The 25,592-nt window shown below is 44.5% G+C and overlaps 1 long non-coding RNA gene across 1 annotated transcript; it reads right to left on the bottom strand.

Annotated features, from left to right (window-relative positions):
• Positions 1-19,995: 19,995 nt before the first annotated feature.
• On the bottom strand, positions 19,996-23,718 carry LOC125753249 (uncharacterized). Its single transcript, XR_007404607.1, has 3 exons — positions 23,598-23,718; positions 21,099-21,156; positions 19,996-20,976 (listed from the first exon to the last, which is right to left on the bottom strand). It is a non-coding gene; the product is annotated as an uncharacterized LOC125753249 (long non-coding RNA).
• Between the last annotated feature and the right edge of the window lie 1,874 nt (positions 23,719-25,592).

Raw genomic sequence — 25,592 nt, 5'->3', positions numbered from 1 at the left:
GACTGGAGATTGTTCTAGAGAGAGGAAATCATGAGTGCAGTGTCTGATGATGAATGAAAGGATGGCACATTCTGAGACCTGCAAGAAGTTCCGTGTGATGGGAGCTTAAGGGGAGAGATGGGCAGTGACAGAAAATGAACCTGGAACGCAAGCAGGTGCTGGATCATAAAGATTTTTATGACAGGCTAGAACTTTGAACTTCATCCTTAAGACTACTAGGAAACCATGGAGTTGAGTAATGAATGACATGGTTTCTCTGGATCATTAGCAAATGATGAGGTAAAGAAACCCTGATTCAAACAAGCTTAAGCAAAAACACAAATTTATTGATCACATAACTAAAAAGTGTAAGAGTAAATGTGGCTTCCATCAAAACCTGACATGGGCTTCCTACTCCATCTTTTGGTTCTGCTTTCTTAAGTGTTTCATTCTCTAGCTCTTTGAGGCAGCAGTTCTGAGCATATGTTTATCCACAGTTAAATCTAGTAGAACCAGAGCTTTCCTTCTGGGCAGTTCTCACTCAAGCAAGACCCATGAACTCTTTCCACTTAGACCGGTTTGGTCACATGCCCTCTCTGAACCAATCACTGTGGCAGGAGCTCAGTGCCCTGACTGGCCAGGCTGCTCTCATGTTTCACCCCCTTGAAGCCAAACCAGGGCCCCTAGAAGGGATGAGGGAAGGGGGTTCCCCCACATAAGTATATTGTCACCACAGTAAGGATGAATGGATGTTGAGCAGGTAAGAACAACAAATGTGTGCTCTAGTTTTAAGGAGGATCACTCTTGGTGACTGTGTAGAAAATTTGGCAGGAAGTCTAGAGGCAAGGGTGTCAGTACCATCAGAGAAGACTCGAGGAGGAGCTGAACAAGGCAATGGAAATATGAGACGTACTTAGGCAAAAGCAATAGAATTTGAAGGATGGCTGCGAGTCAAGGGGAAGTGAGGAGTCAAGGTGAATCCCAGGTTTCTCGCTTAGACAACTAAGTAACGTCATTCAACAGAGATAGAAACTCTTGGAAGAGGAGCAGTTTGGATGGTAGTAGAGATTAGTAAGTTCAGCTTTGGCATCATGAGTTTAAAGTGCCTGTGATACTCTCAAGTGGAGGGTTCCAGGACACACTTAAATATAAGGGTCCAGAACTCGGGAAAGAACTCTGAGCCAGAAACATGGATTGGAGAGTCAGGTTATAGATGAGGACTGACTCCACGGAGGGAAAGTTAGACAAGCCAGGAAAAGTGTGTAAAGAAGAGTCCCAAGCACCCCAAAACTTAAGGGGCAGGGAGAAGAAAATGAACTTAACAAAGATGACTTGGAAGAAATTACCAGAGAGCTATGTTGTAAACCAGAATAGAGCATCATCAAGGAGGACAAGAATGAGGCAGCAGTGGGTGGAAGCAGCTGTGTGGGGGAAAAGGAGGCCCACTTTCCACCTCACACCTCAGGAGAACAGGCTAGTAATGCTCTGGAGGAGCACAGCAAAGCAGCACCTTCAAGGACTGTCCTGTCTTACAGTTAAGATAAAAAGGTGAAGGGAATAAATAATGAGGATGGAATGTTTATTCTGGGACGGGGCAAGGGGGCTTCTAGGAGACAGGGTAGATACATTTTGAGGGAACAGGATGGGGTATTGGAAGAAAAAGCCCCAGAGGAGGATTGGAGACTGCAGGGGTTTGAATTTAGGAGCACAACCAAGGTTGATAGGGATCTGGATGTGGTCGGGATAGGTGATCTCAAGGCTCTAAATAAAATGCTGCAAAAAGTTGCTTCAAGTGCTGGTGTAGCCTGGTGGTATATAAATGAGATAATATCACTCCTCTGAAGCAGCCATCCAACGGCATCCCATTGTCCTTGGAATATAATGCAAGATCTCACCCTAGCCTTCAGGACCCCACCTGGTCCGACCACCTCTCTAACTTCCTACCTAGGTACTCCCCCACCCTGTTCCATCTACAAGCACGCAGGCTCTTTCTGTGCCTGGAAAGTCCCACGCTTGTTCCCATCTCAGGGTTTTTGCACCTGCTGTTCCTTCTGTCTACAACCCTCTCCCCTTCCTCAAATCTTGTTTGTTCAGTTCATTCAGGCTTCAGTTCTAGTATCACCTCCTCAGAGAGACCTCTCTCCTCCTGCCTCCACAAGTCACCCTCTTTCTGCTTACCGGCTTTGTTTCTTTCAGAGAATTTATGATTCTCTGAGATGCTTTCCTTTATTTAATTTCTCTTCCTTTCCACCAAAGTGTAAGATCCAAGAGGTCATAGACCTTTTCTTATCTTTGTGCACCTGTTACCTGGAGCATCGTGAACAGAATCTGGCACAAAGTAGGTGCTCCATAAATATTTACTGACTAAATAACTGACTGAATAAATGAATATTTAAAGCTGCAACCTCCTCTGTAGGCTCTGCATAGAACTGGGGCCAGATTCCTTTGAGTTTTTAGGAAGAGACACATTGACATATTTTGAAATGAGAAGTTACTCAAGGTTCTTCAAACAAGACATATTTCTCTGATGTAAATTATTCTGAATATCATATAGCATTCCAGAAGAGCAAAGTTTGCTGATGAGAGAAAGAAACAAAATCTACTTAAGTAAAATATGGCCAACAGGCCCATGTTTGGCCCATGGCAAAATGGTCCACCCATAAATAGTTTTTCATAAGGAGCTATTGCACAAAACAAAAAGCCACCTACTCTTACCTGAAATATTTTTGGAATTTTAATTTTAAATGGAAATTTCAGAGTGCCACATTCTCCAGCACTGTTGAGGCTTAATGAGATGACTATGCTTGGCAGAGACTGTCAGAGTCCATATCCTGACTATATTTTTGTTGTAAAACTGTATTTCCTAAAATAAAACTTGTTTAGGGGAGGATAGTGCAGTGAGATCTCCTGAGTAAGACTTGCCAGAAAATTGAGAATGTGAGAAGGGCTAGGGCCATGAACCAGAAGGGGGCATTCACATTTTCTAAGTGCTTTCCAGAAAAGGCTAATTCCCTTAACTAGAACAGAACAACAAAAGCTAGGTGGGTACGGGGCAGGGTAGTATTGTGTCAAAATAAATCTGCTCACGTAGGTATTTAATTTAAACAGGCTTCTTCTTTACTGTTGACTTCCATGCATTCGGACATGTTCCTAGGCTTTGAGGTGACCTATCGTATCCATTCTTTTGACCTGAACACTTCCCAAGAAATAGCTACTAACATGGGTCTTGGTATCGATGGTAGTTGTATGATTTTTTTGATGATAAACTTGGCTTTGACATATTGGAGCATCAGGACTGAATAGTGGTTTATGGAAGTGATAAAACATGGGTCACTATACACAGAAAAAGGATAGTAAACAGCAAAGACATAGCTTTGATGTTTTGTCACCTTGAAGGGCACAGGCTTAAATGCTTGAGTAGAAATGTGGGAAGGGCTGGGATTTTAAGAAGATTTCATGCTAGCTAAGCCAACCCACCTGACAGAAGCTTTCAAGCCGGCCTCTGCTCCCTTTAATTCATTTGGCTAGAAGCCATCTCTAACACAAGCATTTCCTTATCTAAGGTCTGGAGTCATTTTTTGCTTTCTATTTTGGTTTGAGGCTTAACACTGCTTCTCTTTTGATTAGTGCAAATTTAGCTAGAAAAGATCATTTTCCTTTGCCTTCATGTAATTCTAGAACCAAGAAGTTCAGAGAGGCAGGGTAAAGCACCAGCTTGGTGTTACAAAATATAAATTACAAGTATAAGTTACACATATAAATTACAGTACATCCGTGGAAGCTATCTTGTAATGTTTTTTGTTACACAGAAGGATTTCCTCAAAATTCTTTTGAATGGCCCATAGTTCTTTTGGGTATTAACTGGTAGCGGTAGGCCGGAAGTACACCCACGAACAAGCCACCGAAGTTCTGGAAGGAGGAGTTATGAGCGGACTAGACATCCAGTCGCTCATGTGACTTGAATGTTGTGTCTAGGAAGAAAGACTTGACTTCCTTCCGCTGCTGATACTTCGGACAGACCCTCTCTGAAGGGTCTACAAAGCCATGTGCACGGCTCTCTCATGGCCACACTATGGGCAGAAAATAAGAGGCTTCTCTAATGCAAGCTAGAATATAAAATGCCGTAAGAGTGGATCAAAAATGTATTTGGTTATAAAGAAGGAAAATGTAATGAATGATTGGGAGAGGGGGCAGTCAGGAAAGACTTCAAGGGCCTTCATGAATGGAAAATCCACCCCTGAGGCCAGAGACAATGACCCAAGGCATTGGGTCAGATGGTTCCTGTGTCAGGGCACCAGGCAGGGTGAACCGACCAAGACACTTTAGGGTAAATCAGGCAGCAGGGTATGGAATGGTGGCCAATGGCATGGCAGGTACTTGGAGAGTTCCTAGGACTGATTCTTCATTTGATTCCCTCTTTGCAGAGGGAATAAACTGCAGCTGAAGACTTCTTTGTCCTCACGGACTTCAGAATCAGTGAAATCTCTGTGTTTAAACTCTTACCGTCTATGTGACTTCAAAGAAATTATATAACTGCTCAATGCTGCATTTCTCCAGCTGCAGAGAGAGTATAAGGATACCTTTAAGCAGCAGTGCAAAGAAGAAATGAAGTTGGTGGTTAGAGCTGATCAGCCCAAGGCCTGGCACACAGTAGGTGCGAAACAGTTTCCTTCTGCTTTAGAAGGAAGAGCACAGTAGAGTGGCTTATGGAAGTCAGATGTCAAGATGTACTTTGTCCTGAATAACAAATAAAGCGCATTTAAGCAACTTTTGGTGGGTATCCCATATGCACACCCAGGAGTTTTTCAGTTACTGCTTAGTCATGAGGGAGCTTATTTAAGCTGTACATCTTGGGTACCCGAAAAAGTCCTTTGGTGCACGTGGTTTAAGTCTCTCTACTCAACAATACCAGTTTAATTTTTGGTACTTCAGTAGGAAAAAAAGAAAAGACTACGGCAGCCAAAGAGGAAATGCAGATGGAGTTTTCTTTTTTTATATATGACTTAAAATCATATCGCCGATCCTGAAGGTACAAAAGGTGACGGAGAAGTCAAAAGCACAATTCGTGAAAAATTGATATATCACGTGATGGAAAGCATCGCTGCTATTGACCACCCCCCCCCCAAAAAAAAAAAAACAGAAAAAAATGTGAACTCGATGTTTGAAAATAGCTTATACTCAAGATCTGATTATGTTACGAGAAAAGGGAAGTAGTACATAATTATACAGATAAAGAGGAGTAGAAATGTAAACATTTGTGTTTCTTAATGTGGTGTCTGCTTTCCCTGAGCTGTTTGTAAATTGATGGTATTTTATAATTGAAGGGGTCGTAGAATCTGAGAAACCTGATATTTTCTGGTGTGGGTCCAGAACCCCCTTCTTTGTCACTCCTGCCTCTGTCCTGTTCAGTGACCCCATGCTGATTCTACTCACTTTCAAGGACGCCAGCCACACCCTGGTACCACACAGTCAATCCACTGCTTGCTGGATCAGTATTGGATTGAGGAGGAAAAATAATAATTTCTGTGTTAATTATAACTAGAGTGAGTTTTCCCCCATTACTTTGAAGCCCTTTTTTGCTTATATTTACTTTCTATGTCCTGCTTTCATATGTCTTCTGTAGAACGTGTAAATATGTACCCCATATTTACAAAAATATGGTTCGCCTCAGATATTTTCTCAGAAGTTCTGTGTATACATAATGAATTTCCTGTTTTATTTAGAAAATAATGTAAAAGCTTGTTTTTAAGCTTTGTACATTCATCTACATCTGCATGATTTTCTTTGTATTTATAATGCAACTGTTTTGATTTTAGATATAGTACATATGTATATACCGTGTATATAGAAATATACATTATATGTGAATCTGTAGCTACTTGATTTATAAATGAAGGGCTTTATCTCATTCATTCTGTATATCTAGCACCTGGTAGGATGCATGCCTGTATAATGAGAATCCTGGTAAATATTTGCTTATTATGGGTGAAAAACATGAATTCATTTCCAGATCTGTATTTAAGGTTTTGGGTTAAAAGGCTGTACTCAGCATAAGTCTGAATTGGTAACAGGAGGCTTTTTAAAGATGCCAACTTAGGAGTTCAAGTTGTTCCTGAGAAGTACTATTCTTACACTGGTTCAAGTCACATTTAGAACATTTGAAATACCTCTTGCAAGGGAGCATGCTTCACTCTGCTCCAGGAGCCAAGGGGATAATCACTTCCATTTATACAGGGAGTTTGGGAGATTGGACATCAGAGGGATCCTCCCACTTCCGGAAGCATCCCCACTCCACGTGATAGTCTAATTTTTCATTCCTGCCATATAGGCAAAACCACCCATGAAACCGTAGAAAGGCAAACTCACACATTCCATTGAGAAGGAATGAGAACACCTGCTGTATAGTGAAGTCAACTTCAAGAAGAAAAAAAAAGGCCTTTAGGGTTTTGATACAGTGAAGTCAGAATCCTTGATAACTGTGGTACAAGGAGAACATACTTAGTATATATGTAAAAGTTCATTTTGTCTTTAAAAAGCTGTCACAGTATAAGTAACATAGAAGTAATGCTTTGTTCACATCAGTTGTTTCCCTGTTTCAATAAAACTTCTGTTTCTATAAAATAAATGGAAAATCAGGTTGGGAGTCAAAGTATGAGATAAAACACATGCCTTACAGTTCAAGTCCAAGGATCCTATCACCAGCCAGGAGTCAGAGGTCTAACTGGCAGGCAAAGTTCTCGAGGCAGAGGAGGAGAAGGAAGAGCAAAGAACAGTCTTTGAAATATTTAACTAATAAACTTTAATTGCAAAGTCATAGGAAGCACCAAAATATATGTAAACATATTTCCACAGAGGCATCAGCCAATGTCCTATAAGTAACTTCATTTTAAATATCCCATGCAATTAAGTTCACAGCATCCTTCCTATTGACTTGCTCTTACCCCTTCCCTCACTCCACCCCACTTGATGCCTTTGATTCCTCTTCTTCCACTAAACCCTGCGCATCTGTAATTACCAGTGCAGGTGGCCCTCCTCTGTTTCTCCACAGCACCTTGGACATCCCCTGTAATAGTACTTACCAGGGGCACCTGGGTGGCTCAGTCCATTAAGCGTCTGCCTTCGGCTCAGGTCATGGACCTGGGTCCTGGGGTGGAACCTCTCCTCTGGCTCCCTGCTCAGTGGTGAGTCTGCTTCTCCCTCTCCGTCTGCCCCTTCCTCTCCCCACCCAGCATTTGTGCTCTCTCTCTCTCTCTCTCTTTCTCTCTCTCTCATGTGGTCTCTCTCTCATGCACTCTCTCTCAAATAAATAAAATATTTTTAAAAAAATTCCTAACTGTGCATCTCCTCTTAGATGATAAGCTCCTCGAGGGTAGACACTGTTTCTTGTCCCAGTGCTCTTAGAACTCAGTCTGAGGCTTGGTGCAGCATGGTTGCTCAACCAACATTTACTGACTTGAATTGAATTCTGGGGAAGACAGAGGAGGGATGAAATATGAAAGGGAAGAGAAGGTCCTCAAAATCACATCTCCAGAGCTACGTGACAGTAGGAAGAAATATGAACTCATACTTGCTTTCCGTAAATATTTATTGGGTGCCTCCTAATGTGAAAAACTATGTTCCAGCAATACATCAATGAACAAAACAAACAGAAATCTTCACCTTGGAGGAACTTACATTCTAGTTGCATGAGACACGCAATAAATAATAAGTAAATTGTGTGGTATTTGGAAGGTGGTAATTGATTTGGAAAAAGAAAATAAGAACTGAGAAGCCAACCGGGTGCAATTATGGGCTGAACTTTTGCACAGAGAGGTCAGAAGATGACATTGAGCAAAGACAGGAAGGAGGTGGGGAATCAGCCATGTGGAGATTGGGGGAAGAGTGTTCTAAGCAGAAGGAAGAGCATGTAGAGGCCTTACAGGGAGGGATGTCCCTGGGGCATCCAAGGAACACAGAGGCCCTTGTGGCTGGAATAGGAGAAAGAAGGAGAGAGTGGGAGGAGATGGTGCCAGAGAGTCTAGGGGTCCAGATTCCATAAGGGATTTGAGGCTGTTGTAGCGGCCTAGCCTTCACACTGGTGCCAAGAGAGAGACGGGCAGCATGAAGCCCCCGTGGCAGTGCAGAAAGGCTGAGGCCATGTTCTATGTGCCTCTCATGAAGCTGGCCCTTTCTGGGGGCCTCACCTCTTCCCAGGTCCCTAGCTACTCCCATCTGTGCCCACTTTGTGCCTCCTTCTCTCATTTCTCCATCTAGATCTTACCTTGACATTTGATTTTGTACAGGCCATAGACTTTGTCATATACCCGCCCCCCCATAGTTCGTTGACTTGTCCAATGTTTTAAACTGGGATGTTTCAAGTAAAAAGTAAAGACTGTACAATTTTCTTTAAAAATGAGAAGATCTGGTAATACTGGACCTGCCTCCTTTCATGGCCACAAGTCAATGGATCTGAGGATTCTTCAGACAGAGGCACTTAGCTTCCTGTTTGACACCACTCCCTACTGTCTTACACCCTACTCTCTGACCTCATTTCACTTACCAGTTGGACCCTTACAGGCATTTAACTGCATAGTCTTATCCTATAGGCCTACTGATGCCTACCGCTTCCCCGGTTTCTGACAGCTCCTTGACTTCCATTCTTTCCTTGGGTAGTTGATTTCTGCTGTTCGTCTTGGCAGGCCTGCCTTTCTCAACCTGGGCCAGCTCCTGGCTTCCAACCATCCTAGGCTTTGCCCTCAGACTCAATCTTGCTGGCTCAGTCCTGTTGAGAATTTCTGTATCCGCATACCTGGGCTGGAAGGTCTCCGGGAAGTCTGCCAGCAGAGGGAACCCCAGATCTCCTGTTTGAGCACAAAAAAAAAAAAAAAAAAAAAAGGAGAAAACAGGTGTTCAGCTTTCCTCTAATAAGTGCACTTTTAATTCCCTTGTCTTTTAAATCTGCAAAAGGATGAAAGACTGCTGTGCTGTTCTCATTTAACTCCCAGAGTTCTACCTGGGGTTTCACTGGTTCCAGAAAGAAACGTTGCAGAAAAGACAGTTTTTCTATTTTCTTTCTTTATAATTAAAGTGTCCTTTTGCCAATAGTAAATCTATGGGAGCTGAATGACTAATCAAAGCGAGGTTGTTTCTGAAGTGCGGTGGGAAGCCATAACTTGTTCCCTGTTCCAATAAAACTTCTGTTTCTATAAAATCAACGGAAAGTTATGTTGGCAATCAAAGGATGAGATAAAGCATCTGCCTTGCGGTTCAAGTCCAAGGATCCCATCACCAGCCAGGGGTCAGAGGTCTAACTTGCTGGAAAAGTTCTGAAGGCAGAAGAGGAGGAGGAGGAAGAGCAACGGAACAGTCTTTGAAATATTTAATTTGCAAACTTTAATTGCAAAGTCAGGGAAAGCCTCGAAATTCATTTATTTTACTCTCACCTAATTAGACTTTTAAAAGTAAGTACAAAGAAGGAAAGCAAAAAGGAGGGGAGGATGGGAGGGAGGGAGAGGGTAGAGGGTCAACACTCCCCCCTCTGCCCCCCACCCCTGTGCCCTACTCAGCCTCTGTGACCTGCCCCCACCCCCAGAGGGGTGTCATAGACAAAGGTCAGGTGCTGGAGTGAGATGGTAATGGTCTTCCCCACCCCACCCCATTCTTCACCCCTTATGATGTGTTCCCAGTGGCTAGACTGGAGTCTGAAGATGTCTGGTGCACAGGAGGTCCAGCAAGGCCCGAGGAGGTGGGGCAGGAACTGGTTTCTTGGATTTAACGCTGCCTGAGACCTCAGTGGAGATGAAGGAGGCCATGCAGTAGGGAGCCCACTTTAAAAGGGCAGAAAGGCAGGGTAGCAATGTGGGGTGCATTTAGGGCTGACTTCATATCCAGAATAAAGAGGAAGAATTTGGTCCAGTGCCCCGATGCTGGGCTTCCAGGACACCTGGGTGGGTTAAAAAGGTGACTAGAGGGAGGATATGCTAACATTAGGATATCCTACTGACTTCCAGTTCTAGGCTGCATGTTGAGTGAAGAACGGACTAATTCTCTGGTGGCCCATGCAACAGCTAAAAGACACCCCAGGAAGCTTTATCTGCAATGTTCTTTTTAAGATTGTTTTAATCACAAGCCATTAGAAAGCCCATAATGTTCACTGGGTATCCCTGACTGGAGCAAATTGGCCTTCTTTAAAGAACCAAAGACAAAAAAAAAAAAAAAAAAACCACCTTTTCTCTTTTGATTTGTGAGCCCCTGGGTTCCTCGAATGCTTCTCTTCAAAGATTATTTTTCCCATTTCATGCCTGTCGTTTTATTTTCTGATACCTGCTTAGAAATAACCTTGTCTTTCTGGTGCTTAGTTATACCCCATAAATCCTTCTGCCATTTCTAAGAAAACCACAGAACTCCTGCTCTGACAGCCTTCCCAGCGCGGCCCGGCACTGCCACCTAGGCTGGCTTAGTGGGAAGAGGTTTAATGGGCTTCCTCCTGCTGAGGACTCGGATGGAATTTGTAAAATGGGATTTAATTGGGACTGAATAAACTCCACTTTGAAATTCCTCGCACATCGGCCCTGGCTCATGGGTGACAACAGTCTGCATTTGCTCTGATTTGGGACAGAATCCTGGTCCCGCAGCCCCGGAGCCCCGAGAAAGAGGCAGCGATGGGGCCCCCCGCACGGCCTTTCCCAGCTGCCAGTCACCTGCTGCTCAGCAAGAGGCTCCCAGCCCACGGCTCCCCTCTCTCTCTCTCTCCCTCTCTCTCTCTCTCTCCCCCTCTCTCTCTCTCTGCTAACAAAGGAAACAGGAACTACCAGGAGCCAGCTTTCTTTTTTTTCTTTTTTTTAAGGATTTTAGTTATGTATTCTTTAGAGAGAGAGAGAGAAGCAGGCTCCATGCAGGGATCCCGATGCGGGACTTGATCCCAGGTCTCCAGGATCACACCCTGGGCCAAAGGCAGGTGCTCAACCGCTGAGCCACCCAGGGATCCCCCCAGCTTTCATTTGATGAAGAGCTGTTCCCTGGTTCAGGGCTGGGTAGTGCCCACTGACTTCGTGCTGCCTATGGACAACTTTGGAAATCCCATTCGATAGCGGTGGAGGAAGCAAAATTAGACCCCTGATTAGTGAAAGTCTGGGAGAGCTTAGCAGGAAAGCCTGTGTCCCACCCAGAGCCTTGCCACTGCCCGGGGCTGCTGACAGAGCCACAGACCTGTTGTTCTTAGAATGGGTGTGGGCCTGTCCCTTGGGGTGAGACTGGGGGAGTGAGAGTGGGGTGGGATGCATGACCCTGGAGCAAGGAACGGAGGGGAGCAGGGAGGGTGGATTGTGCTTTCCTGGATGATGGAAACTTTCTCCCCTTATGGAAATGGCGGGGGAATCTAGAATCAGAGTAGCAAATAGATTTTGTCCGGTGCATTGGTGGTAACCGCCTAGAAGACTGTATTGAGGAGAAATTCAAGTCTGTGTCTGGGCTCCAGGGAGGAAAAGGTATTGTGATTGATGAGTAGTCATATAGCATGACCCAGTTTGGAGAAGAAACTTTACCTCCGTCCGGTAAACAGTGAGTTAGAAAATTTGGGGCTGATATCCAGTGAGTTCATTGCCTTGGGAAACAGTAGAGAAACTTAACAGGATACGTAAAATTCTTCATGCTATGGGCCTCGGAGCTTCTCTAGCATAGTGTCCCACCCCACCCCCATCCCTCACTTTAGACACCCATCATGGGGCTCTGAACACAGTCTCAGGCAGCCAGAAAACCCATGCCAGAGACCGTGGGAGCTCCAGCCCTTCAGAGACCAGAGCAGAGGCCCCCAGGGCCACACAGTAGGGGCTGGGCCCAGGTGCCTGGAGCTGTGGGTCCCACAGGGGGAAGCAGCAGCAGCAGGGGTGAGACATGTTCAGCCTGGCGCCAGCGAAGCCTTCAGACCAGAAGAACCTCAGGAGAGAGGCGCTACCAGTGGACAATGAAGAGGCACCACTTCGACTGCCATTTGATAAAAGCCACCAGTTAGGGATGGGGTTAAATCGAGTCTCCTTGGTAAGGGAAAGTAAGCAAGCGGGTATTTCCCAGCAGTGCCCCTGCTGGAGGGGGATGGGGCTCACAGGCTTGTGCTCTAGAACCGGGCTTGGAGGCTTGGCCCTCAGTCCCACCCATCATGGGATTCAGCCCAAAGACAAAGGTAGGGCGAGGCCCTGTAGTCCCCACCTTAGCTCTGCGAACCACAAGCACATCCTTTAACCTCTGAGTTTCCGTTTCCTCAGCTGTAAAATGGGAGCAGTAACCCAATGCCATGGGGCCACTGTCCACTTGCTCACTCACTTGCTGCCTGTTTACTATGTGTCCGCCAAGTACCAAGCACCGAGGTAGTTGCTGGATGACAGGACATGGTCCCTGAGCTTGAGCCAGGAATCTAGACACAGAAACAGTCATAAACCGAAGAGGAAAGGCTTGGCTGCTTTTCCCATCCACGCGTATATTCTCTAATACCCACTTACACGTAGATAATGACTCTGTGGGGGACTAATGCCCAGCCCGGGATGTAGCTGGTATTCGAGAAATACTGGTGTTAGGAGAATCTCATTGAGAAGACGTGCCCCACTCCCAGAGGCTGCCCCAGGGACACAACCCTGAGATAGCTGACACCAGCTGGATGGCATACACATCTGAACCCACTTACAGCCTCCTTTAAACTAGTGGCAGGTGTGGAATCCACACGCCTTGCTGCCATTCAACACAAGTCCTGCATGTAGGTTCCCTGCCTGTTTAACCTGCTGCCCACCGGCCTGGAGTGGCCCGCCTGTTTCCTTGGTGTCACTGGGTCCTCTGCTTAAGCAGCTGGAAGGGGAGGGCCGGGGGCACCTCAGATTACACTTGGGAAGCTCCCAGGAACTTAGAAACACCAAGTGGATGACTGAATCTGACACAGGCAGCTTGAGGGAGGCATGGAAGTTAGTGCAGAAGGGGAGAAAGGGAAGGGAAACCTTGCCTGTGTGGCCTTTGGGGACAGGCCTGGGAGCCCCGTGCTTATCTGTGAGCCCTGGCCACACTGACATTAGCCTGCGAGCAATCTCCCCTTCCCCTGGCTGTCTTCCCAGGACCCCAGCAGTCTCTGAGGCCATCCCCACGGCTCACCCACAAAAGGAGCAGCTCGGGTCTTGCCTACAACCCCCAAATCTGCCTACCTGTATCCATTTTGCTCTCTTCTCTCCTTTGACAAAATTCTCCAGGTGGAGTCCTGCCACGTGTGTGCTCACGTATGATCACTCTGAGGCTGTGCAGGACTTTCAAAGGGTAAATCCCTCTTCTAACCACTGCTCTATCAGTACCCACCCAAGAGGCAAAATAACCGAATGACCTGGATATAGCAGGCAAAGCATTCAAATAAACCACCCAGACAAGACTGGTAACTTAACTTTTTCACTAGCAGAAAGAGCAATACTTAGGGTCTCTAAACACCTACTAAATGCATATGAAACAACTTTGACAATGGGCGGATAATCAAATTGCTCTGAATAATCCAATCTAGTGTTTTCCTGCTTCCTCTTCATGCTAATTTATTCTGACGGCTTTTCAATAATGAAAATCTGTTCTTGTAGAATCCATTTCATCGAGATTTTCCATATTAAAATGGAGATGGAAATGTCGTGGAGAATTAGATGACTTGTCCTCCTTCCAGCGCCCGGCATTCCTGAGGAGGGGCTTTGTCTCGCAGTGGATAACCAGATGGCATTAATTGGAAAGGAGAGTGTACCTTCCATGGCAGGCCAGGCAATTATTTTTAAAGTGCTCTTTCGGTCTAGTCGAAGCCTCTTGCCTGCACAGACTTCATTGGTTCCTCTCCTCATGAAATGTGTTGATTTTCAGAGCATTTTCAGCCCTGATCATTACCACCAGGGTGAAAAACTAGCTTAAATAAACGTTTCAGTGACTAGAACATGTGTTGGTGTCTCATTCTGGAGAAACACTCTCTGGGCAAACCAAATCCTTGACATCAAAAACAAAAAGGCAGATTGATAAATAGGGACAGATTTGGGAGCACAGGTCGTGTATAGGGGCTGGGGGTGGAGATAAAGGCGTGAATAAGGTACAAGTTCCCACCTGCTAGGAGCCGAAGTCCTAGTGTGGGCTTCTCAGGCTTCAGGGTGCATAAGAATCACTTGGGCAATGTGTTGAAAATGTGGCCCTCTGGGATCTGCTCTCAGGGATTCTGAATCAGTTGGTGCTCAATAGTTGCTAGCTGCCAAAGGCAAAATATATGTGGTACATTTTTCCTAAATTTCCTCTGGTAGTTTACTGCATGCAATTGTCTTGGGGTGTCATCAACCCTCTTTCTTGAGCACTCCCCAGAAGATCTTAAATATGAGACAGGCACTTTTTCCAAAAGCTATGTGAATAATTTCATTCAGGTCAGATACTATTAATTTGGTTATTGCTGTAAAGGTGAGGCACCCCCATGGCCCCAAAGTTCTCATCTTATTCATTTTATTTGTGTAGCTTATTCATTTTATTTGTGTAGCTTTAGTTTTCACTTCCTAAATTCTCCTGCAGGATTATGCTAATTTAGCTTTTCTCAAGTAGATTGCTAAATAATAATATTAAGAATAACAACAATGACGATGATAAATATTTACTGGCAACTTACTATATAGCAGTAAGCACTCTGCATGTTCCATCTTGCTTCTCCCAGCCACCAGACGTGACATACGCTATTGTTATCTCTCATCTTACAGATGAGATGGGCATCACTGTAGGCTTCCCCAGCTACATGTGGGCATGGGCGATTAGCTGAGCCATCTGGGTTTTCTGGAGATTGCCCACGTAGGAGGACCAACTAGGACGGTCTGCCCAGCACTGAAGGGTTTTCTGGGAATCAAGACTTCTCATTTTAAAACTGAGAAAATTGGAATGAGTTGGTCATCCTCCTCCTATTTATGAGGTTTTTTTTTTGGAGGGGGACACCAAAATCCAAAGAAAGAATAGTTTCAAGTTCTTAGTGGAAAGCTGAGTCCTACGACCCAGAGGGAGTCCAAATGGTTCATTTAAGAGACAAGAAGCAACCAAAAAGCTGTGGCACAGGGGTCAGGAAAATGAATGTGAGAACGTCAGGTTTGAACACTTCATTGTGGTCTGGGACAATTAGAAAAAGTGGCCTTGACTCGCCAGCTATAGCATGGTACATGGTGTGTCAGCGCATTTAAATGGCCACGTATGAAGTACATGTATCTGCTCTTCTCCTGTCCTCTTCCCCGAGGCTTCTCCAGAAATGCTTGTAGTGCAATGTGTTCTAGAACAATCTGGTGCCATCCCAAGTCCTACCGCTTAATGTCAACTCTCAAAAATCTCAACTCTCAATTCTTAGGAAAAGCAATGGCAAGTCCAGCAGCTTAATTCCTGTCGCCTGGGAGCATGTGTTGAACAACCTCATTCTCATCTTTCTAATGGAATGGAGAACGTTGTCAGGCCGCCCATGTCAGATTCAGAGTCCTCCACTCGGTGCTTCTAAGCTCTTGGGGAGCTTCCCAAGTATAAGCTGACACCCTCCCCCCTGCACTGCCACCTTCCAGACACAGAGGACCCAAAGAGACCAAAGAAAGAGATGGGCCACTCCAGACTGGTGATCAGCAGGTTAAACAGGTGGGAGAACTTACATACGAGGCTTGTCTTGAGTGGCAGCAAGAGTGTGGATTCCACACCTGCCACCAAATCTTAAAAAGTTTAAAGGAGGCTTTAAGTGGGTTCAGATGTGTATACCGTCCAGATGGTCTTAGCACCACATCACCCCACATCTCCAGGCTGTGTCTTGGGGCACCCTTATTGCTCTAGTACTTTTTCCTTTAAAGATTTCATTTATTTATTTAAGAGAGAGAGCATGGCGGGGAGTGGGGGTGGGGAGGGGGGTTGTGAGGGAGAGGGAGAAGCGGAGCCAAACATGAGGCTCCATCCCAGGACCCCAGGATCATGACCCGAGCTGAAGACAGCCTCTTAACCCACTGAGCCAGCCAGGTGCCCCTGCTCTAGTACTTTTAAAGGTGTACTTACATCACGTACACTAACGTCCCCTTGACCAACTCAAGCCATGTGGCCAAACTCAGGGGAGGAGAAGTAGACTCCACCTTTTGATGAGCAGAGCTACAAAGAATTTGTGCCCATGTTCTGCAACTTGGCACACCTGCTATATACCAGGTACTGTTCTAGGCACTGAGATCACCATGTAGAAAAGAGACACAAGTCCTTGCCTTCTCTTTCCTTTACATAATTATAGCTCTGTCTGCTAACCATAGGTAGTCTTATTGATAACATAGTACCTATAGTGAGAGTAAATGTGGGGGAAGGTAATACTCAGGGGCCTTTCTGTTTATTCTATGTTGTAATATTACCCTTTTCTGGATTTTTTATCCCTCAAAATCATTTTCTTGAAACCACAGTATTGAGACATAATTCACATACCCTACAATTTGCCCATTTGAAGCATACAATTCACTGCTCTTTAGTCGATCCACAGAGTTGTGCAATCATCACCGCAATCTAATTTTAGAACATTTGCTTCTCCTCTAAAAACTGCTGCAACATTAGCAGTGCCTCTCCATCGGCCCATCCCTACCTAACCCCAGCCCCACTCCTGTCAACTCTTGATTGGAGGTTAAAGAAGAGCTCTGTCAAAAATCACTGGAGAACAAAAGCAAACAGTGCGAGAATTAAAAACTAAGCGGAAAGGTACACAAAGAGAAACTTCCTCTCGGATCTGTCCTTACTGCCTCCCCTTACCCCCAGCAGTGAACTTGACCAGTCCGGACTTGAAGAGGACCAGCGGATGGTATTCATCCATCTATTTAGTGATTGATCATTGGGCCCGGCCCTGGGAATATAGATGAAGGTATGGACTGTGATCTGAAGCAGCTCAGAGACCAGAGGTTGGGGGATGGGGGTGCAACGCAGCAAGAATCCAGAGGACAGTGTAGCCTAGAGCTGTAGACGTGGCCACCAGGTAGAGATAACTTGCCTGATGATAAAGCCAATATGGATGGGGAGGGGAGGAAAACCTAGACAGAGAAGGGCCACCTGCTAATGACATTGTCGGAGCTCCATATCCAAACATCCCACAAATGTGCCTCAGGTTCCCTAGGTACTTGACATGCAATTTCCTTTCTCTGTTTGAAGTTGGGTATCTGTCACTTGCAATCAAAATCAGATACATCCAAACTAATGCGCGGCTCAGCCCCCTCTTGCCTTCTCTGCAAAGTGTCATCAGAGAGTGTGAAAGTCTGGGGCATCTCTTCATCTCGCCATCTGCAGAGACCAGCTCGAATGGTGCCTTCTCCCAAGGAGCTTCCACTGACGCCACTGGTTTCCTAAGCTCCCCAGGTTGTTAGAGAATTTGAAAGAGATAAAGGTGCGAGGTAGAAGGGCAGATGGGAAGCCAGGGAGCCAATGCACAGAAAAGCACTCAAGCTGCAGAATTAGGTGAACCTGGACCACTTAATTTTCTGTACCTGAAAAGTGGAAATCATGTTATTTACTTTGCAGACTTGGGCGAGCATTACATGAGAGAATACATGTGGCTGTGCTGATCATGGGGCTTCAAAAAATCGGTTAGCGTCCAATTTAACTTTGTCTCCCTCCCTTCTCCATGATTACGATTCTCAGGACAGAGGACTTGGTTTGTGGGGACCCAGGTTAAGTAGTTTTTTAAAGGATGGATTGATTGATTGATGTGGGGGAGAGAGAGAAAAAGCATGACTGGGAGGAGCAGAGGGAGAGAGAGGGTCCCAAGCAGACTCTTTGCTGAGTGTGGAGCCCGACACGGGGATCGATCTGAGGACCTTGAGACCGTGACCTGAGCTGAAACCAAGAGTCAGCCACTTAACCGACTGTGCCAGGCTCCCCCAGGTTCAACAGTTTTATCCCGTTTGCTTATTTATGTCATGTATTCGACATATTAGTCCCACAAATGTAAACAAATCCTGGCCCCTACCTTCAGGACCTCCGAATCATTCATTTGGAAGCCTCCTGCAAGAACTGGAGTTAGGGAGGGAGGAGAGGAATGATCACTGACCCCAGGGCCAGTGGAAGAGCTGCAGGCCGGTCCGGGAGGGGTGGGACTGTGATGGGGAATGTAGCTCGAGATGCCCCATCTCTGGCACCAAGGGGTGTGATTGTGTGCTTTTTCTCTGGGAAGGCTGAGCTGCTGGTGGGCAGAGGCAGGGAGACTGATTGGCAAGGCAGGGTGCACTGGATGCACCGGGGCTGAGGAGCTAGGGGACGTGAGGGAGTCTGGAGAGTGGGCACTGCGAGCCCAGTGGGGATGCCGGCCGTGGACAGACAGAGGACTGTCATTCCCAAGAGGACACTTCCTACAGGAGCTGTCCCAAGGCATCGCATGATGGGGGCCCCGCTGTCCTGTGGGGGGCAGTGGGTGACCAGGCATCCGAGGCTCTCCCTAAGGGGCCAGGATCCCAGCTACCCTTTAGGTTGTTTACAAAGAGGGCCTCTTAAAAAAAAAAAAAAAAAAAGAGCCCCCTGATTGCTTGATCGCGGGGAAGGTTTGAGACTGTTCTCTGCGACACCATCTGCGGCTGCCGTGGAAACAGACTTGAACTCGGGACAGGGGACAGCCGCCAAGGAGGGCTGCCTTCTGGTTTCTCCCCATGCGCACTAATCAGCACCTTTGGCCACGCAGACAATCACCAACTGGGGACACTGCGAGGTGACTCTGCAAACGGTGGAGAGAGGTGGAGAGAGCGGGCTTTCCGCTACGAAGGCGTTTATTCTGACTTTGACAACCACCTAGAGGTTGGGGAGGGGGGACCAATGCCAGGCACCGAGGCAGAAACGATGCCACCTAGGCAGGCACGCACTGCTCCAGGTCAAGTTGAAATGAGCGTTTCCGGGGATCCCTGGGGGGCTCAGTGGGTTGAGCGCCTACCTTTGGCCCAGGGCGTGACCTTGGGGTCCCAGGATCGAGTCCCGCCTTGGGCTCCCTGCAGGGGCCTGCTTCTCCCTCCTCCTGTGTCTCTGCCTCTCTCTCTCTCTCTCTCTCTCTCTCTATCATGAATAAATAAATAAATAAATAAATCTTTAAAAAAAGGGAGGGGGGATCCCTGGGTGGCTCAGCAGTTTAGCGCCTGCCTTTGGCCCAGGGCACAATCCTGGAGTCCCAGGATTGAGTCCCACGTCGGGCTCCAGGCATGGAGCCTGCTTCTCCCTCCTCCTGTGTCTCTGCCTCTCTCTCTCTCTCTGTCTATCATAAATAAATAAATAAATAAATAATAATAAATAAATAAATAAATAAATAAATAAATAAATAAATAAATCTTTAAAAAAAAAAAAAAAAAGGAGCGATGAGCACTTCCCCTGAGGGCAGAGCAGGGACCCAGGGCCCAAGGTACTCGAGGCCCCTCCAGCTCCCAGGCCAGGCTGTGACACAGGGCGTGAACAGTTTGCTGGGACTTCCAGGACCCCTGGAAGTAAGTGGGGTGAGGGGGCGTCTCTAGCCCCTGGCAACAGGCAGGGCTCTCTGTTCTCCACTCTGGAGACACCTGGAAGGCTCCAGCTGCTGGAGGCATCAGCTCCTTGTGGCCTTTGATTGCTTTTTGAGGAGCACCTTGGAGGAATCCAGAAGTGTCCTGAGTCAGACTGGGCTGGATCCAGAGCCCCTGGCACCCACTAGCCGTGCTGTCAGCCTGCCAGAGTTTCAGGGGCTCTCTGAGCCCTGGTGCCCTCGGCCAGGCAGGGAGGCTGGGGAACCCTCTTGGAAGCCTTAGGATCCTGGGCCGTGGCCGCAGTGGGCGGCTGGCCCTCCGGCCCGGGCTTCCCGGGTGCCTACCCCTTTAAGGGAGACAGCCAGCTGCTTCCCGAACCCCAGGCACCCAGAGAACAGTGCTAATCAACACAGTAAACAGAAGGAGGGGATTGATTTGTTCCCCTTCTCACACAAAGCTGAGCACGCGACAGGTTATGGTTTTGAATATTAATGCATTTGAAGTGAGAAGAACCACTTATAACAGAGACTGTCTTGCTTGCAAAGATTTATTCCCCATGTAGTTTTCCATGGCTCATAAAAGGTGATGGATGAACGTAATTTTTAGTTTAATTTCTTGCCGTGCCGTTCAGTAATTTTTGAGATAAACTCAAATTACTAAGGTTCTGGAACTGTTCAAAGCAATGAGGAGCCATGCACATCTGGTTGTACAGAGGACACGGCGTGTTTAATTTTTCAAGCCAGCCAAGGAAGAGGTGATTAGGAATCCCAGCACACATGTAAACCGTGTTATCTTTAAAGTTCGCTTCTGCTGTCTCCAAATGCAAACCAAACCACCCTTTGAGAAAATTTCTGTTGGCCCCTTTGGGGAAAGGAGGCAGGTTCATGAAGAGATAGGACAGGTATACAGCTTTTTTTTTTTTCCTTAGATAGTTTCTATCTTTTATGGAAATATATATTTGAATGTTTACAAAATGGAAAAATAGCACTTAGGATTATGAAAAAAAATCTGGATTTTTTTTATAAAGGAAATAAAAGGAAATTTGCTTTTATGTTTTTCCTATAGGTTTTAAGTGTTCATCAAGCAAGATGAGCAGGGATCCTTTAAAAAATGAGCAGTGTGGTATAGAAGGGGGAAAATATGAGTCTCCGAGGCCACCTGAGCTAAACATGCACAAGGACAAGTGACCTCGATGCAAAAAAACTGGCACATGCAGTGACAGCCCCCGTTTGTTAGAGGCTGCAATGGGCCAAAGGGAAAATCTTTACCAACTGGTTTGTCTTGGCAAGTCCTAAATAAATGAACAGAGAAATAAACAATGAAATAAATGAAAGAGCGTAACTAGTGACCGAAGGGAATTAACATCTTGACAAAGGTTGGTAATTTTTTAGGAAGGATTTATGTTTACATTAAAAAAAAAAATCCCAAACCTTGTTCTATGTTATAACTTGCCTTAAATGTGGTCCTATTTATTAAACAGAGTTAGGCTAAATAAAATATGCTATTCTCCTAATGAAGATCTTTCGTCCTTATAATCATCCTGTGAACAAAGGAGAAAAAGATAAATGTTCAAATCAGTGCATGTTTGGCCCTCTATCACTGACATAGCCTAAAAAGAATCCTTTTATATCAGCAATTTAATGGTGGGGACATCGTACATACCCAGAATGACACTTTCAGTCTGGATGACAAGATGATATTTGCAGCATGCCAGGCACAGCTAATGTGTTGAAAATAGAAGGGAAAAAAAAACTACTCAATATTGTGATGATTCTGGTTCTATGGCTGCAATCATCTTCAGAGGTAAAAAAAAAAAAAAATCATGACTGCAGTAAAATTAAAAAGATAGAAGGTAATGATTTAATAAAAAGTGTTATGACAGTTTAAACTATCTGTGGGGGAAAAAAATAAATAAATAAGTATCTGTGGATCCTAAGTGCACTCCTCACCGGGCTTGGTGGATGCTCTCTAAAACTTCTATGGATAGGAAAAAAAAAAAAAAAAAAAGCTACAGTGTATAAACTTGCCACAGAGTAGTATAAACAAGAGGATGAGACCTAAAAGAAAATAAAACAAGCTACAGTCTTAGCAATCTCCATTTACTTATTTGTCACTCGCATACCACTGGTTCAGGAAAAGAACTCGAAGTGGTTTTTTTTTTTTTTTTCGAAGTGATTTTTAATGAAAGATTCGAAAGTAATGTGATCCTAAAATAAAATAACACAGCCCAAAAGTCCTGTAGCAAAGGAAACGATGTTTGATCCCTGGGTACTTTCATGTCTCAGATTTGCCCTCACACTGAGCATCAGGATCACCTAAAAATCATCTTCCACACCATCAGGTCCTCGTGGGGAATCCGTGCACCTGACCAGTTGTCGGGCTTCCCACCTCACCGTCGGGCCTGTGCACACCACGTTCACCTCACCTCACGTCAGGCCCTTCTGCTCGGTGGCTCTCCCTTGGTTTGACCTTCAGTTTGTCTCTCAGATTATCCCTCTGGTTTATTATGCAGGAAGAAATTGATCCAAGATCAAGGAGAGGGATTTAATACAAATTGCTACTGACAGGGTGTACCAATTTAAGCATTTATTGACTAACAAACTCTGCTCAGCCATGCCAGTGCGCACTCATTGAAACCTCTTGTCTGCACACTTGGGAGGCCCTGGTTCACTCAATAAGTCAGTGATCCCACCACTGACGTTAGCTTTCGAAGGAGCTCTCTTCTCAACAATGTCCAGTTCTCACCCATTTTTTGCTATTACCCACTTTGGGTTTTTCAGTGTCATGCTGCCCCTGTCCCCAGAGAATAAATGTAGGCTCTGTAGGTTCTGGACCAGAGGTTTCTAATTGTTTTGACCCAGAACCCACAGTAAGAAATACATTGTTGATCACAATCAGGGACACACACACACACAGACCCCAAAAGTTTCATTTAAAAACAAAAATAAAACCTTACCTTTACAACATGGGATGCATGCTGATTTTTCTATTCCATTTTATCTTACTTTTTTAAAAACTTGGGTCAGGATGCTCTAAATCAATTTCACAATCCCCTAAAATCATGTGACTTGCGGTTTCAAAAACTCTCATCTTGTGCAGTAGACAGCTCTGGTCTTATCCGCTGGGAATCAGGGTCTCATCAACATTGTTTTCTACTTTTGGAGGGTTTCACTACAGCTGAATGATTCTCAGGATATTGCTAGATTTTACTAGTCAGGTGACCACTGGTGTAAGGGCCATCCTCAGTAAAATAGGTACACATGCATGCTCATGCACGCCCATGTGCACATACACAGTCCCATCCTCTATTCTGTTGCTCCATAGAATTTCTGATGGGTCTTTTCCAGTTATGAGTTGTCTTGGCCACAGTCAATAACAGAGCCTTCACCAATAAAAAATAAATAAAAAAAAAATAACAGAGCCTTCACTGCATTCACCACCCTGCGTGGTCTAGGTCCTCCAGATCTTCCAACATGACCCCATGCCTGATGCTCCTCTGCTCCACAAGTTAGCCCCCAAGAGCAAAGAGCAATATGCTTTACCATCCAGATAAAGCATAATCTTTCAACCCCTTGGAAGGAAAGATAAGAAGAGAGCAAGAACAAGGGCTTTGTAGGGATGTTGACATAATTCTCATTAACTAATAAAAGGAAATGTATTTCATCTGGAAAAACAAATATTTTTTCCTAGAAATAAACAGAGGAATTTATAGTGTGATATTCTTATATCTTCAGTAAGCTTTGAGATGCATAAAAGCTGCTGGAATCTTAATCTATATATAAAGAATTCTATAGTGTATGTCTTGGCTTTTGTCATTATTTATGCAGTTAATGTTTCTAGGTTTATTTTAAAAGTGTTCTAGAATTATTCATAGGTTTCCCCAAAGAGCATTTATTTAACTAACCGGCAGAACTGGGTTCTGATAGCCCCTAAGCAACCTTGAGAGTAATCCAACACTTGCTACTTACACTTCCTTACTACACACCCAGACTTTAACCCCCTGAGCTACAATTTGATTACTCTTTACCCCCTTGAGATCAGACTTCAGTATTTCTCAAATGAACCTTTTATCCAGGTATCAGTCAGGATAGGTTAAGTATGCTGTAGTAACAAACAACCCTAAAACCTTACTGGCTTAAAACAATCAGGTTTATATCTCACCTATGCCACATGTGTCTGTCTCACATTGGTTGGGAGGTAAGGGTGCTGTGCCATATGTTGTCCTCACTCAAGAACTCTGATTTATAGATTCTCCATATCCAGAATGGCACCAGTCACTGCGATGGGGAGAAAGAGAGGGAAAATTGAGCATCGACCCCGAAAGTCTTCTAACTCATAGTGTCACATGTCACTTCTGCTCTTATTTTACTCACTAGAACAAGTCACATGACCATGGCTAACATCAAAAGAATGAAAGAAGTGCCATCTTACCTTGTGCCCAGGAAAGATACACATGAAGTTTCATGAACAGCCTTCTTCTCCATCAGTAAAAAAGATGCTTCTCTGGGCACCTGGGTGGCTCAGATGGTTGGGCATGTGCTTTGGCTCAGGTCATGGTCTCAGCGTCCTGGGATTGAGCCCCATGTCTGGCTCCCTGTTCAGTGGGGATTCTGCTTTTCCCTCTCCCTCTGCCTCTACCTTGTTCATGTTCACTCTCTCAGTATCTCTCTGTCTCAAATGAACAAATAAAATCCTTTTTTTAAAAAAAAATATGCTTCTCCTCTGTGTCTCAGCAGCATTTAACTCTGTTGACCACCTGTCTTTCTTTAAATTCTCTTCTCCTTTGGCCCTGATCACCTGCTTTCTGACTCCACCTATTACCCTTCTTTTCTCCCTTAAAATGCATGTGTCCCCATGTTCTGAACTAAGATTTCATCCAGGATGGGACCTTGAAGAAGGCAAAGTCAAATTTTTATCTCTAGTCCTACAAAGAATGATCACCTCAGAAAACTAGGGCAAAAGTAAATATGCATGAATTTACAAAAAAAAAAAACACACCTTTTTCTCCAAGTTCTTTCTTTTAAAATAGACAATAGAACCAACTGTCTAGAAATTCCACTTTGGAAAATCTACCTAACAAAAATAAAAGCCCCGATATATAAAGATACATCTACCAAGATATTTATCATATCATGGTTTATAGAGGCAAATACCCAGGAAGAACCTAAATGCCCAGGAATAAGAAATGTTCTTGACTCCATTGTAACATACTCAATAGCATAAATTGTTATGCAGCTCTTTAAAAGATTGAAATCAATCTATCTCTAATTGCCCATGGTGTATTGTTAAGTACGAAAAGCAATTTACAGAGTTACATTTATAGTACAATTCCATGTCTATGAAAACAAACACCAACTCCAACCAAAAAAGTACTAAATATGTGTTTCTGTTTGAGCATAAAGGAAATTGTGGAAAAATACATAATAGCTTGTTGATGTTGATCATCTCAGGAGGATTAGAATGGAAGGCAGTGGGAAGAGATTCTTAATCTTCTAAAAATGTATCTTAGGATGGTCTCATAGATTACAGCCATTGATGCTATAATTTTTCATTTAATGTATGGAAAGGTAATACAAAAACAAAAACTAAGATGAGTCTTCATTAAGAAAAATAATAATGAAAATAATCCTATAATTTCAACACTGCCCCCCGCCACATGATCCTCCACCTGTCCAGATTTATTTCATAGTTGCACCCCCAATGCATTTATCAGCTTTTCACTTAACTTCACATCTTAAATGCTTTTTCTCATCACCCCTTGATCTTACAAAGATCTTACAAATTATCTTACAAAGATCATTACCTTTATCTTCACCACCTTCTAAGGGACCAATAAACGAATTTATCAAACCACTATTTCAAAGCAGATAGCACGAAAACCATCACGATACCAGGTCTATCATCCTAATTTATGCTTTTAAACACTATTTTTCCTTGAGATGCCTTTTATATTATGAATTTTTACGTATGAGCAATATTAGTTTTTTTATTCTAGTGTGATTTAGAAGGTAAACACTGATTTTGCATTATTTATCATTAACTTCAGACCCTCCATAAATATTCCATGTACTATCACCATCAATTTATATGTATCTATTCCAACATAACTTGAGACTTTCTTTTATGGCAGATAAGGAATTAGATCATTTGTGAATT

The sequence above is a fragment of the Canis lupus genome, chromosome 21 (assembly GCF_003254725.2).
Source record: "Canis lupus dingo isolate Sandy chromosome 21, ASM325472v2, whole genome shotgun sequence".
NCBI lineage: Eukaryota > Metazoa > Chordata > Mammalia > Carnivora > Canidae > Canis > Canis lupus.
The sequence above is the reverse complement of the archived record's forward strand: the minus strand, read 5'-3'. Positions and strand labels throughout refer to the sequence as shown.